This window comes from Canis lupus, chromosome 15 (genome assembly GCF_048164855.1).
Source record: "Canis lupus baileyi chromosome 15, mCanLup2.hap1, whole genome shotgun sequence".
Classification (NCBI taxonomy): domain Eukaryota; kingdom Metazoa; phylum Chordata; class Mammalia; order Carnivora; family Canidae; genus Canis; species Canis lupus.
Genome location: NC_132852.1, coordinates 42,886,781 through 42,900,961, shown reverse-complemented (window position 1 = coordinate 42,900,961; position 14,181 = coordinate 42,886,781).

The following is a 14,181-nucleotide window of genomic DNA, read 5'->3' as shown; positions in this document are numbered from 1 at the left end:
CCACCATTAGAAAGTACTGAGCCAAATGAATAGAAAGATTTGTGCTATGAGGTTAGAAGCCAGAGGGCCAACTCCTTACACAGGTGCACCCAGCGGCAGGAAGCAAGCGTGGCAGTGGGTCTAGGGGATCTTCTGAGAGCAAGATGTGGAACCAGCCCCAGGGCCAGCGGGCGACCTGCTCCTTCCTCAGTTTTCCCTGCTTTGGGAAGCGTACCCATCACTATGCAAACCAGGACCCTAACCACTAACACCTGCGTGGTGGTTTTTCTTCCTGAATTCTTCATTTGCTCACTCAGGGCTCTTTGTCGTGTGCTTGGACTGTCCCTGCAGCAAGGGTCAAGTTGCTGGAGGGACCTTTCACACCGACACCTTCACGTGCCCCCTCACTTTCTCCGGAGCATTTCAGTAGTTCCCCAAAAGGAGGACACGGCCACTCTGGTTTGGTGTGCAAGATTCCAAGCACACAGAGCACCACGCATGTTGGCTCCTGCTTTTGAGCTCTTGATCCTCTTCTTCAAATGTGCTTCGCCCCTGTTCTCCCCATGAATTATTTCTCCTCTTACGAGACTCAGCTCAGCTCCTCTTCTCTGTCCGGCTCCCTGGGACCCACGCTCAGGCCAGCTCCCGTGGTCACTCCACGTTGCCACCATCGTCAGGAAATCTCTTGTGCTTACCCACGTGTTTCTCGGTAGATATAGGCTCCCTGAAGGGCAGACCTCAGCATGTCTTCTTTTACTCCATCAGCATCTTTTAATGGAGCACCTAGTGTGTGCTGAGCACAGTGACAGGTACTGGCCACAGAGAGGTGAGCTGGAAGCCGGATGGTGATGCTTGTTAAAGATTTGGCTCACTCCCCTCCCCAGAACTGAGTCACGGGGCCAGGGAAGCAGGAGTGGAGGGACGTGTGTCACTTCCTGGCTGAGGCAGCCCAAGACCAGGCATGATTCCCTTTCCTTTCCCTCCATCAGGTGAACGAGCATCAGCACAAAGCGACAGGGCCTGTGTCGTGGAAGGCAGTGTGGGCAAGCCCTGAGCTTGGGATGAATCAAGCCTCAGCAGGTGACCGTGGCGTGGCCTGGTCCAGTCAACAAGCAAACAAAAACAAAAGAACTAGAACACGGTCAGCAGGTGTAGGCAGAGAACCCATGTGGGGTGACATCATTTGGGGTGAATGGGGGCTGCTCTGGATGATGTGGCCAGTGGGGCTTTTCTCCAAGTCACAAGAAGGGGACTTCATGAGGAGACCCAGAGCAGCAATGTGGCCATTGGAGTGCAGCTTACGCGGAGACCAAAGGAAGGTCACATGCGGCACACCTGACGTCCAATGATGGGCCACCCAATGGGATCAGAGCAGAGAGGAGAGGAACAGGAGCAAGTCAGGGGGCTGCGAGGCCTGACCCACAGGGAGTTCTGTGCCAAGGCTACAGGTCCAGATTTCATCCTGCCCTTTGACTCCCCAAGGCTGCAGTACAGGATGTGTACCTGTCCCACATTGTTCTGGGTCTTCTGATGCCTCTGCTCCCACTTATTTCTTGACTGGGGGTCACGCTCTTGATGGGTGATATTGTACCTGGGCTCCAAGTAGCTGGTAGTGGTAACACGTGTGGAATGGAGCATCCCGCATAATGGAGTATGTCTGGAACTACCAGGTGGAACAGCCAGCAGGTGACTGGTGGGCAGACAGCTAAAGGACCAAGCCGCTCACACACCACATCCCCTGGAGCCGCATCAGTGGGAAGACCTACAAACACAGTCCCTGGGAGCGGGCAGGATTCCAGCAGAACCTGATTTTCTACTCCAGGAGAGATTCTGACCCTTGGACTGTGGGGCTCAGAAGATGCATACTTTAGAATTCCTGCCCCTCTCTTGTGTTAGCAGGGATGGGGGGTGCTCGACCCAGCTGGGAGAAGCCCGGGCATGGTCCTCTGGGCAGTGTGGCTCTGCAGTTGGCAGCAGCCCAGTCTCTCTCACACCGGGGTCATGGGGCTGGCATTCAAGTCCACTCCTTAAGTAGGAGGCCAACGCGCTGGGGACCAGTCCCCTGTGCATGACTTCGACTTTTTGGTTAAACCACAGCTCCTGGACGAAGTCATAAACTCAAACTTGCTACATGCTATTTACAAGCACATGAAATGAAGTGACAGGACAGTATTCAAAAGATGAGTTGTGTGTGTGCATACAGAAGATGAGATTATAAGAATCAATAGCATGCACCGCAGACATCAGAGTAGAGGAACCAAAGAGACAAAGATGATAATTTTGTATTTTAAAGGATCCCATTGGCAGCACAGATACATAATCGTTATGGACATGTAACAATTCAAGAGACGACCCCAGAAACGAAAAGTCCTAGGAGACCCAATGTTTCAACGAAACAAATTTTAAAAAAAGGTACAGAGGGAATGAAGGAATAAATTAAGAAGGATGTAATATAGAAGTTCATGTCCTAGAGAAAATAAAGTTTTCTGCAGCACATAGACAATTGGCTAAAATGTATCAAGTAGTGTAGCCATAAGTAAAATTTCAAACTGGCCGAAGTGAAGAGTATACAGGCTGCATTCTAAAACTGAGATGTGCAGACATGGAATGAGGAGAGTAGGGGAGTGGAGGGGAGGGCGGGAGGCAGGAAGGAAGGCCTGAAACATATGGTAAGTGAGGGGCATCTGGGGTGGGGGGCTCAGTGGGTTGAGCACCCGACTCTTGATTTCAGCTCAGGTCATGATTTGGGAGCCATGGGATTGAGCCCTGCGTCGGGTTCTGCACCGAGCACAGGGTCCTCTTGGGATTCTCTCTCCCTCTCCCTCTGCACCCCTGCCCCTTTCATGCTCTCCCTCTCTCTAAATAAATAAATACAATATTTTTTGAAAAATTATGGTAATTGAAAATAAGGAAAAAAGAACATTGTATTGACTAGCTTCACCCTCAAGCAAACAATTTAACCTCTGCTTTAAATGTACAAAATGGGAGGAAAAATGAGGATCAAATAACATGACACATTCAGTATTAGCACATTTCTTGGCCTATTATAAACGCTCAAAAATCAAGCACAAAGAAGTAGCACACACTAAATCTTACAAACCAGTTAAATTTACTATTATGTTGAAAGAGTGACCTGTAAAGCCCAAGTTGATGATACACGTCTATACTCACCAAGTAGTAGACCTGTGGCACCTGCTTCTGTGAATAAGAGGTTACCTAACAAAACACGTGCCTTTGTATAAAATTCTAAATCACACAAAAGTGTCTGGAAAAATATGCACCGACCTACAAACCAAATGGTGGTTTTCTCTGGTGATGTAATTTTGGATGATTTCTGGTTTTCTTCCTCCTATTTTTCTGTATGTTTGAATCCCCTCTTTTTTTGGCAATGAAAATGTATGATTTTTATGGTTCCTGAAGACGACAATATTTCCATTTTGGAAAAGGAAAACACAGCAAACAGAACTGCCTGAGTAAACAAAACATGCCCGACAAAAGCTTAAGAGCCTTCATATATAAAGGACATTATGAGTCATTGAGCATCAAAACACATAAAAAGACAGTATACACAAAGCAACGTGTTCAACAAAGGCCTGGAAAGAAAAAATCTTTAACTTTCTGAGCAATAAGACATGCAACAAGACAATGAATTTCCATTTCATTCTGAACATTGGTGAGGGAAATCAAATTCTTTTCATGGGTTTACAACTCTTGGCTGTTTCTAAAAGTCCAATCTATTATCGAAAGATGATATAATGTTAACACAGCTGCTCTTTAATCTTGAATTTATGCAAATTAGCATTCTTAATTTTCTTAACAATTACCAGTCACTTCCTGAGAAGTCACTGAGGTAGCTCCACTGAACCTGCATGAGCGGCCACGCTCTGCAACCATAAGGATGGTGGCGGGGAAGGGGGTCGGGCGCTCTGCCATCTGAAAGGCCAAGATCTTGTCGACCACTTGGATGGAGTCCCACTGAGAGCTTTCTCAAGACAATTTTAATTTGATTAATTTCTCCAATTTATAAAACTGGAAAGTTTTTTTTTTTAAGACACACAATTGCATTATCTCATGGAGGCTTTATAGATTTGAACCTCCAATATGCATTAAAACAGCCACAATTAAAGCGAATGAAATGTCTTTGTTGGTAAGGTCGCTGCTCTATAGCCTTTAAAAATGCTATCTATATACTTTATCTCTAGCAGTGGGACAGAGCATTCTGTTCATTCAAATACATCCATTCATCAAAGCGGGGATGAAACTCAACTTCAAAAACAGTGACCTTGCAGTTGGGGGTGGGACTCTTGGCCAGCAGGAAACAGAATTATTGGAATGCTGGGACAGACTTAACAGGAGTCACTGAAGCAGATTTACAAAAAAAAAAAAGAAAAAAAAAAAGAAAGAAAAGGAAAAGGAAAAGAAAAAGAAAAAGGAGACAGTGTGGTTTCAGGGACATCCATGGTCATCCTTGCGTCCGAAAACAAATGCCTCTCCCTTTCTGCTCTCTGGTTCCCGGATTTTTTCCAACTGAGCCTTCTTTTCCATGGACATGACCAAAAGCACCATATACAAAACCTCCACGTGGGGAACGTGGTGATTTATCCTCAGAACGATTACCGATATCAGGCCTCCTCTAGAATGCAGGGCTCAAGGTCAGGCCTTGTAAGAGGAAAAGATGAAAGAGAAACCGGAAAGAAGAACAGACCGATATGGACGGTGTGTCTGGTCACATGGCAGCCAGCACTGCAAAGCTGGTAGACGTCACGTACAAACACGTAATCAGGAGTGGCCAGGACAGGCAGATGAGGACTTTTCTCTTCATCTTGGAAAACAGAGACTAGTGTCTTGGGTATAGAATAGAATTTTCATTAATAGAGAAAGAACCAATAAATCCAAGCAACTGATGAGCCAAGCTGCTCAGTTTTTCTTGTGTCCCATTCGAAATAAGAGACAAATATTGAAAGACTGTCAGACTCTTCTATATCACATGAGGCCCGATGACACCCTGATCTTCTCTTTTCAATCTCTAGTTTTAGACAGTTTGGCCTTCCTGGTAGCCTTATGGGGCTGGCGTATGGCAATGTGCTGAACATCTCGTTACCCTTGCTAGAGTCTTTCACCAAGGGCTGAGAGCGTTTGGAAAAATGTGCAACAAATCCTCCATCTCAACCCCTTTACCTACAATTACTTTTGGAAAGAGTCCCATGTCATGAGTTCAAAATATATGTAAGTTCCAAAGCAAATTTAGCTAGTGCGACTCTTACATAAGGCTCCGTCATGGGAATTACTATAAAAATATAATTCAAAAAGCCCCAAGCTGTGGAAAACCATTAGGCCTGTTTGTTATTTTTGAGATTTCAAGGGGATTTGGATGTGACATTGGAAAAAATCAAAGGAAATTCTAAAAAATGGTAATAGTCCTATGACTTTGAATAAAAAATAAAACTACCGAAGAGCCACGAAAAACATAAACACATAATCACTTCCCAAGCCCTTAAGGTGGAGAGAGATACTAAGCACCATCTCATAAGGTCGGTGGGGGTCAGATTGGGGATGGCAGCCCAACAAACTTCGTTCCCATCGGAGGCAGGAGGGGGTTGGAGAGGCTCATCCAGATGTGAGTCTAATCCACGTGAGTCAGAGTCTGCATGCACCTGCTGGAGGTCTTGTAATTCCATTTCTAGCTCCAGCTGTTGGAAGTGCCTCCTTATGGGAGCCAGGATCCATGTCCCTCCGATGTCCTCCCTGTTCTTGTCCAGATCCGGGGACACTTGGCACATGTCCTGCCCCAGTGCTGAGGCCGGCCCCCTGCATCTCTCCACTCACGTTTTCCCTCAGGTCAGGACCTCCTTACTGATTCCATCCATCCTCTGTCCTTGGTGTGATTGCCAGATGCCCAGCCTCGGTGGTCACCCTCCTCTGCTGCACAGACGCGCTGCTCAGCCTTGAACCATGTTGGTGCAGACGCATCGTCTATCCACCGCGGGGAGGACACGGACCGTTGTGACCACGCCCTTTGTCCAGAACCAATTGTCAGGGCATCAGTAGTGGCCTGCTTCACCCTGTGTCCCCTCCAAACTGGTGCGTCTTTACTGGGATGCAGCAAATGTATGGGAGTGTCTTCCCTCCTGCAGGCAAGTGTCAGGCTTTGAAAGAGGAAGTGGTGCTTTGATCTATTTTGTCTCTCGTGAGATTTTTGCTTCTGGTGCATGCAATTATTTTCACTGAGTGGAGGAAACAGTGAAACTGTTTTGTGGAAGCAAGTCAAGAAGTTTGTGGTCTCAGAGACAAACTTAATCTCGGCTCAGCTGGTTTAAATTTGTCATCATTTCTGCAAGCAGGCATGGTGGATACAGGCTGTCTCCATTTATAACATCCTGACACTTGGTCAAGAGCTGCCGGGCACGGGTTCCTTGGGGGAGGGAGTGTCGAGATGCTGGGAGAAGCCCGCGTCTGAATAAACATGTGGTGGGAGGGTCTGGAGGGACCATCAGTTTCCTCATCTGTCTCACCCTTCGTTACTCTGGGAGGTGGATCCTGGCCATGGAGGGTGACGCTTGGACAGGCTCCTCTGCATGGCCACCCTGTGTCACACCCACGACGGCGCAGGGGCACCTGCAGCAGAGGCGGGGAAGCAGCTGGTTCAGGGCACAGCACTTACACGGGCTGAAACTGTAAATGCAGCCGGGAGGGTGCCCCAAGCCCACAAATCCTAAAATAAGGCTGGGGAGCCCAACAGCCCTGGAAAACCTTACAGTGGGCCGCTTGTCCACATGATGTGCAGGGCGTTGGCATCCCCGGGAGGCAGGAGGGGAGGTGCCTCAGCTGGGGTCCCCAGGGCCTGTACAGTGCGTGGGGGGCTGGGAGGAGGCATCAGGACACACAAGTGAAGTCCGCTGACAGGGAACGAAGACCCAGGGCAGGTCCCAGTGGAAGCTCTCAGGGCAGCTGTGCAAACCGGCCTGCCTGATGCCTGTGCTGAGTGACCCAGGAGCCGGGGCGAGGAGGTCGCCCCTGGGACCTCCAGGGGCAATGTGCAGTGGGAAGGGTCCCCGAATGCTGGACCCCGCCTGCACAGGGACACCCCAGGGCATTTGAGGCCTGAGGAGCTGAATGGCTCATGGTGGGAACGGGAGGAGAGGGAGCTTTGGTGGGGGGTGGCACAGAGAGCAGGGGTGGTGGAGGAGATGGCTTGGTTCCTGAACACGGGTGCAGGGAGCTGCACACAAACCCAGGGGAGGACGCACAGATAGGAGAGAATGGCCACACCCGGGGACTGCTGGTCACACGCGGAGGCCCGGGGCCGTAGTAAGGCACTGCACTCCGGGTGACAGAGGTCGGCTGGAGTGGTCCTGCTGCTACTGCAAGCAGGTCAAGGCTTCCTCTGCGCTTCCTCTTCCCTCAGCCTCTGCCCTTACCTTTGCACCCCTATTCTTCCCTCTGCTTTTCCCTCTGCACCCCTGCTCTTCCCTCTGTGCTCCTGCCCTTCCCTCTGCACCCTTGCCCTTCCCTTTAATCTTCCCTCTACTCTTCCCTCTGCACCCCTGCCATTCCCTCTGCACCCCTGCCCTTCCTTCTGCTCTTCCTCTGCACCCCTGCCGTTCCCTCTGCACCTCTGCCTTTCCCTCTGCACCCCTGTTCTTCTTTCTGCCCTTCCCTCTAGCCAATGCAATCCCAGTGCCGACAAGCATGCGGTCTGTCAGTACTGCCCCAGAGGCTCTGCTCTCCTGGCACTTACCTTCCCGTGGGTGATGGGGAGGCTGCTCTGAGCCTGACCAGGGAACCAGGATCCGCGGTGAAGTCCAAGCCAGGCTCAGACAAGTTCAAGTCGTCTGTATACGGAAGGTTGTCAGTGAGGCCTCTGAGATATGGCAGCATTGAGTCTGACTCCTAATCCAGCCCCTGAACATGGGTGGCTCAGCCATTTCTCCAGGGGTCTCGTTCATTGGTGACACGGGGCACAGGGGCCAGGGCTGCAGGGGCTGAAGGGGAGCAGCACCAGGTCCAAACTGGCTCCTTTCTCAGAAGTACACACTCCCTCGCCCTGCACACGAGCCCTACCTGTCACTGGAGGCAGAGGCATCAGAGAGGTCGCTGTCTGTCCAAGTCGCTGTTTTCCTGTGTCTGGCTGCAGCCAGCCTCTGGTTCCTTGGCTGATTTCCCCGGCCTCGCCATCGGCTTGTCCCAGGGCAGCTCCCCGGGGCAGGCTCTATGTAGGAGGGCACGGCTCGACATGGGTGTCTGGGTGACTCTGTTGACACTGGTGTGTGGTTGTGCAGCACACTGCAGCCCCAGTGTGCTCTCCCTTCGTGGTTTTTGTCCTGTGAAGCTGTCCTTGTTTGAGGAAAGACACACAAGCTCCCCCCATGAACCGTACGGGCCTCCGCTTCCCTGGCGATCCAGTGCTGCAGGTTCAGCCCAGGCCCTTGCCGGGGAAGGGCAACAGGCAGGTCCCCAGGCGGAACCCAAGGTGGGACCCAGGCCTGGGCTCAGGCCTGAGTCCTACTGGCTTATCCCGCTTCTATCTGAAGCTGCTTCTGCTCTGGGGGGTGGGGAGGAGCATGTGATTCGAGGGCCAGAGGGGTGGGTGGGCTGAGAAGAGGACCCAAGAGAAGCGCTCCATGCAGGTTCGTCTTCTCCCTTCCCTCACGCAGGGAGGCTCTGGGGACTCTGCGTGGCCACCGTGGGGTCTGCAGGGCCCGAGGGCTCCTGGACTGAGTGACTGTGTGTGCAGGAAAACGCACGCTGGGCACAGAGCTCTCTGCATCCAAGGGGCTTCCTGGCCAGGATTTATGTCCTAGAAAAGTTGGTGATGGAGGCGCACCTCCAGCAGGGCCCAGACCAGGGGCATCTGCGCATAAAACAGTTAAGGTAGGCAGCACGTGTCACCAGGTCCAGGCTTTGCTGGTGGTACTCAGGATGACGGGCTGCAGGCTCCCGTTCTGCCCCCCGCATCTCTTGGGCCCAAGGTGCCTCCTGTGGCTTCGACAATGTTATTGGAAGGGCTTCGGCCCCACTCCCAGACCCCATGACCTCACTGCGCCACTCTTGCCTTTTATAACTTGTCCTGAGCCAGAGAATTTCCTTGACGTGCATTTAGTGTCCCCATCGCATCCACAGATTGGTGAACTAAACAGGACTCTTGCCTAAATGCAGTTTTGCAAAGACTCTCCTTCATGTGAGCGCCAGCTGGGAACACTGTAGCTTGAAGAAGTTTGGGCTGAGACTCTACTTCTGACTTTCTGTTTTGGGGAGAATCTCGGCAAGGTGTCTGTATCACTACTGCACCTCAGTTGTACCTTGACGACCAGAAGTCTTTCCTCCAAGTATCAATCTCCAATAATCAGAGCCTCGATTTAGCAATTATCTCCAGTCAGAGAACTCAGCAGGAGGTGGGCAGCTTTGGCCCGGCAATGAGAGCACTTGTCCAAACACAGTGAGGAGTATCATTGTTCTGTGTGACCTTGAGCAGGTCACAGCCTATGTGCCCCACTCCTCATTTGCAGAAGGAGGACAAGAAGCCTTTCCTGCTTACCCTCACCAGCCCCCCCCATAATTCAGAGGATGGAACGAGCTCCAATGAGAAGGCCCCAGGACAGTCCTCTCATGGTGCACAATGCCAGGCATTGGAATGACCATGTCACCGTTAGCAGGGCAGCATTGGGAGCGAACATGATGGTGGCCGGAGCCTTCACCACCTGGGCAGGAAGGTGGAACTTCCAGGAGACTGAGGCAGGCACTGGGACGGCTGATTGGTCCTTCGGCTGTTTGCTGCCAGAGGAGTGAGCATTGGACATAATAGTGACCTGGGGGGGAGGGGGGCAGACGCTCATTCTTGGTTCAGGATGCGGCAGACAGAGGTGTTCCCTATGTTAACATAAACCTCAGACCCTGGCACGTCATGGGGAGACTGGCTTCACCCCCACTGGAATAGCATCGGGATGGCAGGAAGAGTATCTTCTGAACGATCACCTATTGATGCTTAAAATTTCACCATTCGTGACTCATTCCTTTGCTTTTCTTCCGTGTTCTCTTTCAAATTAAAATATTTTGGGGGAAAAATAGCATGGCAAATGTCTTTATCTTGGAATGATTTAAGAAAAAAAAAAGCACTTGGCTCGAGGCTGGGCTTGGGAAATAATGAGAAGCTGGGGTTTTGTGCGAGGGCAAGTGGGTCTGAGGGAGGAAGGGGAGCAGACCAGGGGAGAGGCAGAGGGAACAATGCAGGGAGGCCCAAGTGGGGAGGTGGGGCTCTGGACAGGGTGCAGCAGGGTCACATTTGTGTCTATTTAAATGTTATCGAGGAGCCAGTCTCCCACCCGGAGAGCCCTTGGCTTTTCCTGTTTGCTTCTAGAGCCTTTATGTCTTTAGATAAACTCACTTCCCTCTGAGGTGCCTCTGAAAGACCCATCTCCCCACGTGGGAGAGGATTTCTGGGTCCAGGTCTACATTGCTGATTCTGGGAACTCGGCTTCTTGTCCTTATTGATAGAGTCTGGGTGTCTGCCACCGTGTGTCAAGCCCGGCCTCCAGCGCCACCCAACAAAACCAGGATGGGAGGCTGTATCCTCAGGGCAGGATGACAATGGGCTCGGGGTCAGAAGCGGGTGATCCCGGGGCTTGAAATGAGTGGGACACTCCTCACCCCACCCCAGCCAAGTGGACACGGAGGTGGGGGGGCAGAGGTCAGACAAGGGGTCCTCTGGACACCAAGTGGTGGGGAGCCTCTGTCCATCTGTCACCTGGCCCCCAACGAGGACACCAGAGGCACCAGCAACTGTCACAACATTTCCCCGAGGGTACCGGGATCAGATGGTTGGAGGATCACCCTGCACCGCGCCTGGTTATTTTCATGGTGTTTATTCTTTACGGCATGGCCACGTCACCAGAAATTTGTGCCAAACCCAAATCTACTTATTCTTAAGCAATAGTAACTATTGTAAGAATCTCTGTTCACTTTTTAGGTGAGTCAGTGGTTTCCATTCTCTGTATCTGTCAATGACTTTGTGAACTAGATTGTCGCACAGATCTCCAAACTGTAAATTTGTTGGGTTCCAAATGTTTCCTTGCATGTCAGTGGTTTATAATTAAGGCCGCATTTGCTTATGGGAGCTATGAGCTCTGGGCAGGTTCTCAGGCTGCCTCACTCAAAGTGAACTAGTGAATCAGAATAAAGCACTTTATATACACAGTTGACCTTTGAATATCTCCATGTCAGTGCAGAAGTAAATAAATACAGAACTAATTTCAGCTCTACTACAGGTTAAATAGGTATTTGTGGCCTGAAAGCCTGGTTCTTGTTTAAAGCATCATTTTGGGGACGCCTGGGTGACTCAGGGGTTGAACATCTGCCTTTGGCTCAAGGCGTGATCCTGGGGTCCTGGGATGGCGTCCCAGGCTGCCTGCAGGTAGCCTGCTTCTCCCGCTGCCTGTGTCTCTGCCTCTGTGTGTCTCTCATGAATAAATAAATAAGTAAATAATTTTGAGATTTTAAGGAGGAAAGTGTCCTGCTGTGGTAGAGGATGCTCACCAAACAGCCTCCCACCTCAACACAGTGCAGACCATGGTTCTAAGAATCAGAGTTTTCCATGCTCCTCACTGGGCCGATTTAACCTTGAATCGGATGATTAGTGGGCAGCGTTGAATGTTGATGGCAAGCACTTAATAACCCGACTGCTCAGCATCCTTTCCCAGATCTCTAGGTCAGGACAGTTCCCTATGAACCTTTCATGATTTTGTGCTCAAGTCCAAATTTTGACAGCGAATAAAGATAAGCCAACCGCTGCCTTGAATGGCCATCCAAAGAAAACCAACAACTGTATGGATGGGAAATTCGGCAAAGGAAACAGCCCTCTACCTATACTCAGGGTGTGTGAGCAATATCCACCACCCCAGAGAGCATCCGGGGCTGGCCTGCAGAGGCAGAAGGTCCATGGCCAGGTGTCACCTCTGTGGTCACCCTGACTTCATAGCGATAGTGGCTGCCCAGAGCGCATGTCACTGCCGTCCGACATGCATCGTCAGACTCATCTCATACACCTGAAGTCCAGGCAGCAAGCATCAGGCATCTCCAGGTAGGGATGCGAACAAGAGCCAGGAAGTGGAAGCAGAAGAGATGAGATTTTGCACTTACGATACTGACAGTTTCGTGGGAAAAGCTCCCCCCAGGCATCCCCCCAGGCATCTGGGTCTGGTCTTTACAATGCCACTTTGGGCCATTGAACAAATCACCTGGGTTCAGGTGGGTCACCTGCTGGAGCAGGACAGACCCACACTCACGGCAACTGGAGGGCACTGTGGCTGAGGGACCCAGGCCACCCCACGCGGAGGGGATACATGTGCCCACATTCACCAGCCGTCGGCTTGCGGGGTCCAGCCTTGCTGAGTTTCCTGGGGCTGAATTCAAGGCAAAGAGTCATTTCCCACAGCATTTTGAAGATGCAGGTCACGGTCTTCTGGTGCCTTTGTGGCTGATTGTTTGCTCCTGGAAAATCAATGTTCTGTTTGGTAATAATCTGGTTTTTTTCCCTAGTGCTTTTAATATGCTCTACTCTTTATTCTACGTTTATGCTTTATGCTGTATTTGGCACACATATGCGGAGTGTTGTGTATTGTTTATACCACGTTGATTCTTTACTGTCAATGTTTCAGAGTTTCATTATGGCAGCTTCCAACATGGACTTAACTTTTATTTAAGGGTACCTTTGTTTTCTGATTGTGTTTTTGACATGAAAATTAGTCTTTTTCAATCTGGGGAATTTCTAGCTCTTCCTTTTTCAAGTATTGCTTCTTCATAATTTCTTCTTCGCTTTCAGAATTCCCATCTGACTTACATTGGAAATTCTTGCCCTGCAGGTTCTTAACTGCTCCTCCTGCACTGAGGTTCAAGGTCTCCATCCGATGCTCTGGCCGGAGAACTCACTCCTGCTGTGCCCCACGCCCGGTCTCGAGCGCACTCCATGCGTGGCATTCATTGTTTCATTAACCATATCATTCATTTCCAGGGTTTCTTTTCATAGTCACCTGTTACTGTCAACTTCAGCCTTAGAGAAGGTAACCCTGTCATTGCCAGGAGCTCAATGGAAAGACGCCTGTGCCCACTTCTGAACACCAAGAACTTTGAGGCTTTACTCCATCACTGTGCCAGGGAGCCTTTGTTTCAATTAAACATATCGTCTGAGAGATCATGCAGACATCACACCGAGATCTTGTGTGATGAACCCTTTACTCTGTTCCCCCGGTGGTGACATCTTACAAAACTTACAGCACATATCACCACCAGGGCGTTGCCCCTGATGCAGCCAAGACCCAGAACATCTTCACCAGCACGGGATGCTTACATTGCCAAACCAGTTTCCCTCTGTAATTCTGTCACTTTGGGAAGGTCACATACGCAGAATCATGTAACGTGTAACTTCTTAGGGTTGACTTTTTTTCACGTAGCATAATTCTCTGAAGGTCCATTCAGTGGTCTGTATGTATCATTGCCTCCTGTTTATTGCTGAGTTCATCCCGTTCTGTGGATGGGCCTCGGTTGTTTAACCACTGAAGGACATCCACCGAACACAGGGTTGTTTTTAGTTTGGGGTTTTTATGAGTAAAGCTGTGATAAACATTTGTGCACAGGTTGTTATGTGAATGTATGCTTGCATTTTTCTGCATTTAAGCCCAGGAGTGCAATTGCTGGCTTGTATGGTGGTGGCATGACTAGTTTTCAGTTTTTTTAAAATTTTGAACTCTTTTTCTTTTATTATGCCATGAACATGTTTTTAAAGAGATTTTATTTACTTGTTTGAGAGAGAGACAGAAAGAGAGCATGAGTAAGAGTAGGGGGAAGAGGTGGAGGGAGAGGGAGAAGCAGACTCCCTGCTGAGCAGGGAGCTCGACAATTCAGGGCTCAGCCCCAGGACCTGAGCTGAAGGCCAACTCTTAACCTACCTGGCCGCCTAGGTGCCCCCTGCCATGAACTCTTTTAAAAACATTAAAATTCCATGTTCTTGTGGGTTTTTTTTTTTTTTTGGAATCAAAAATGCCCATGGTGACTATAATCCAAACAGTATCATATTGAATATGTCATTTAAAAATTTTTAATTCTAGTTAGTGAACATACAATGTAGTATTGGTTTCTGGAGTAGGATTCAGGGATTCATCCCTTATATAGAACACCCAGTGCTCATCACAACGACTCTGTGAAAAATGCTGG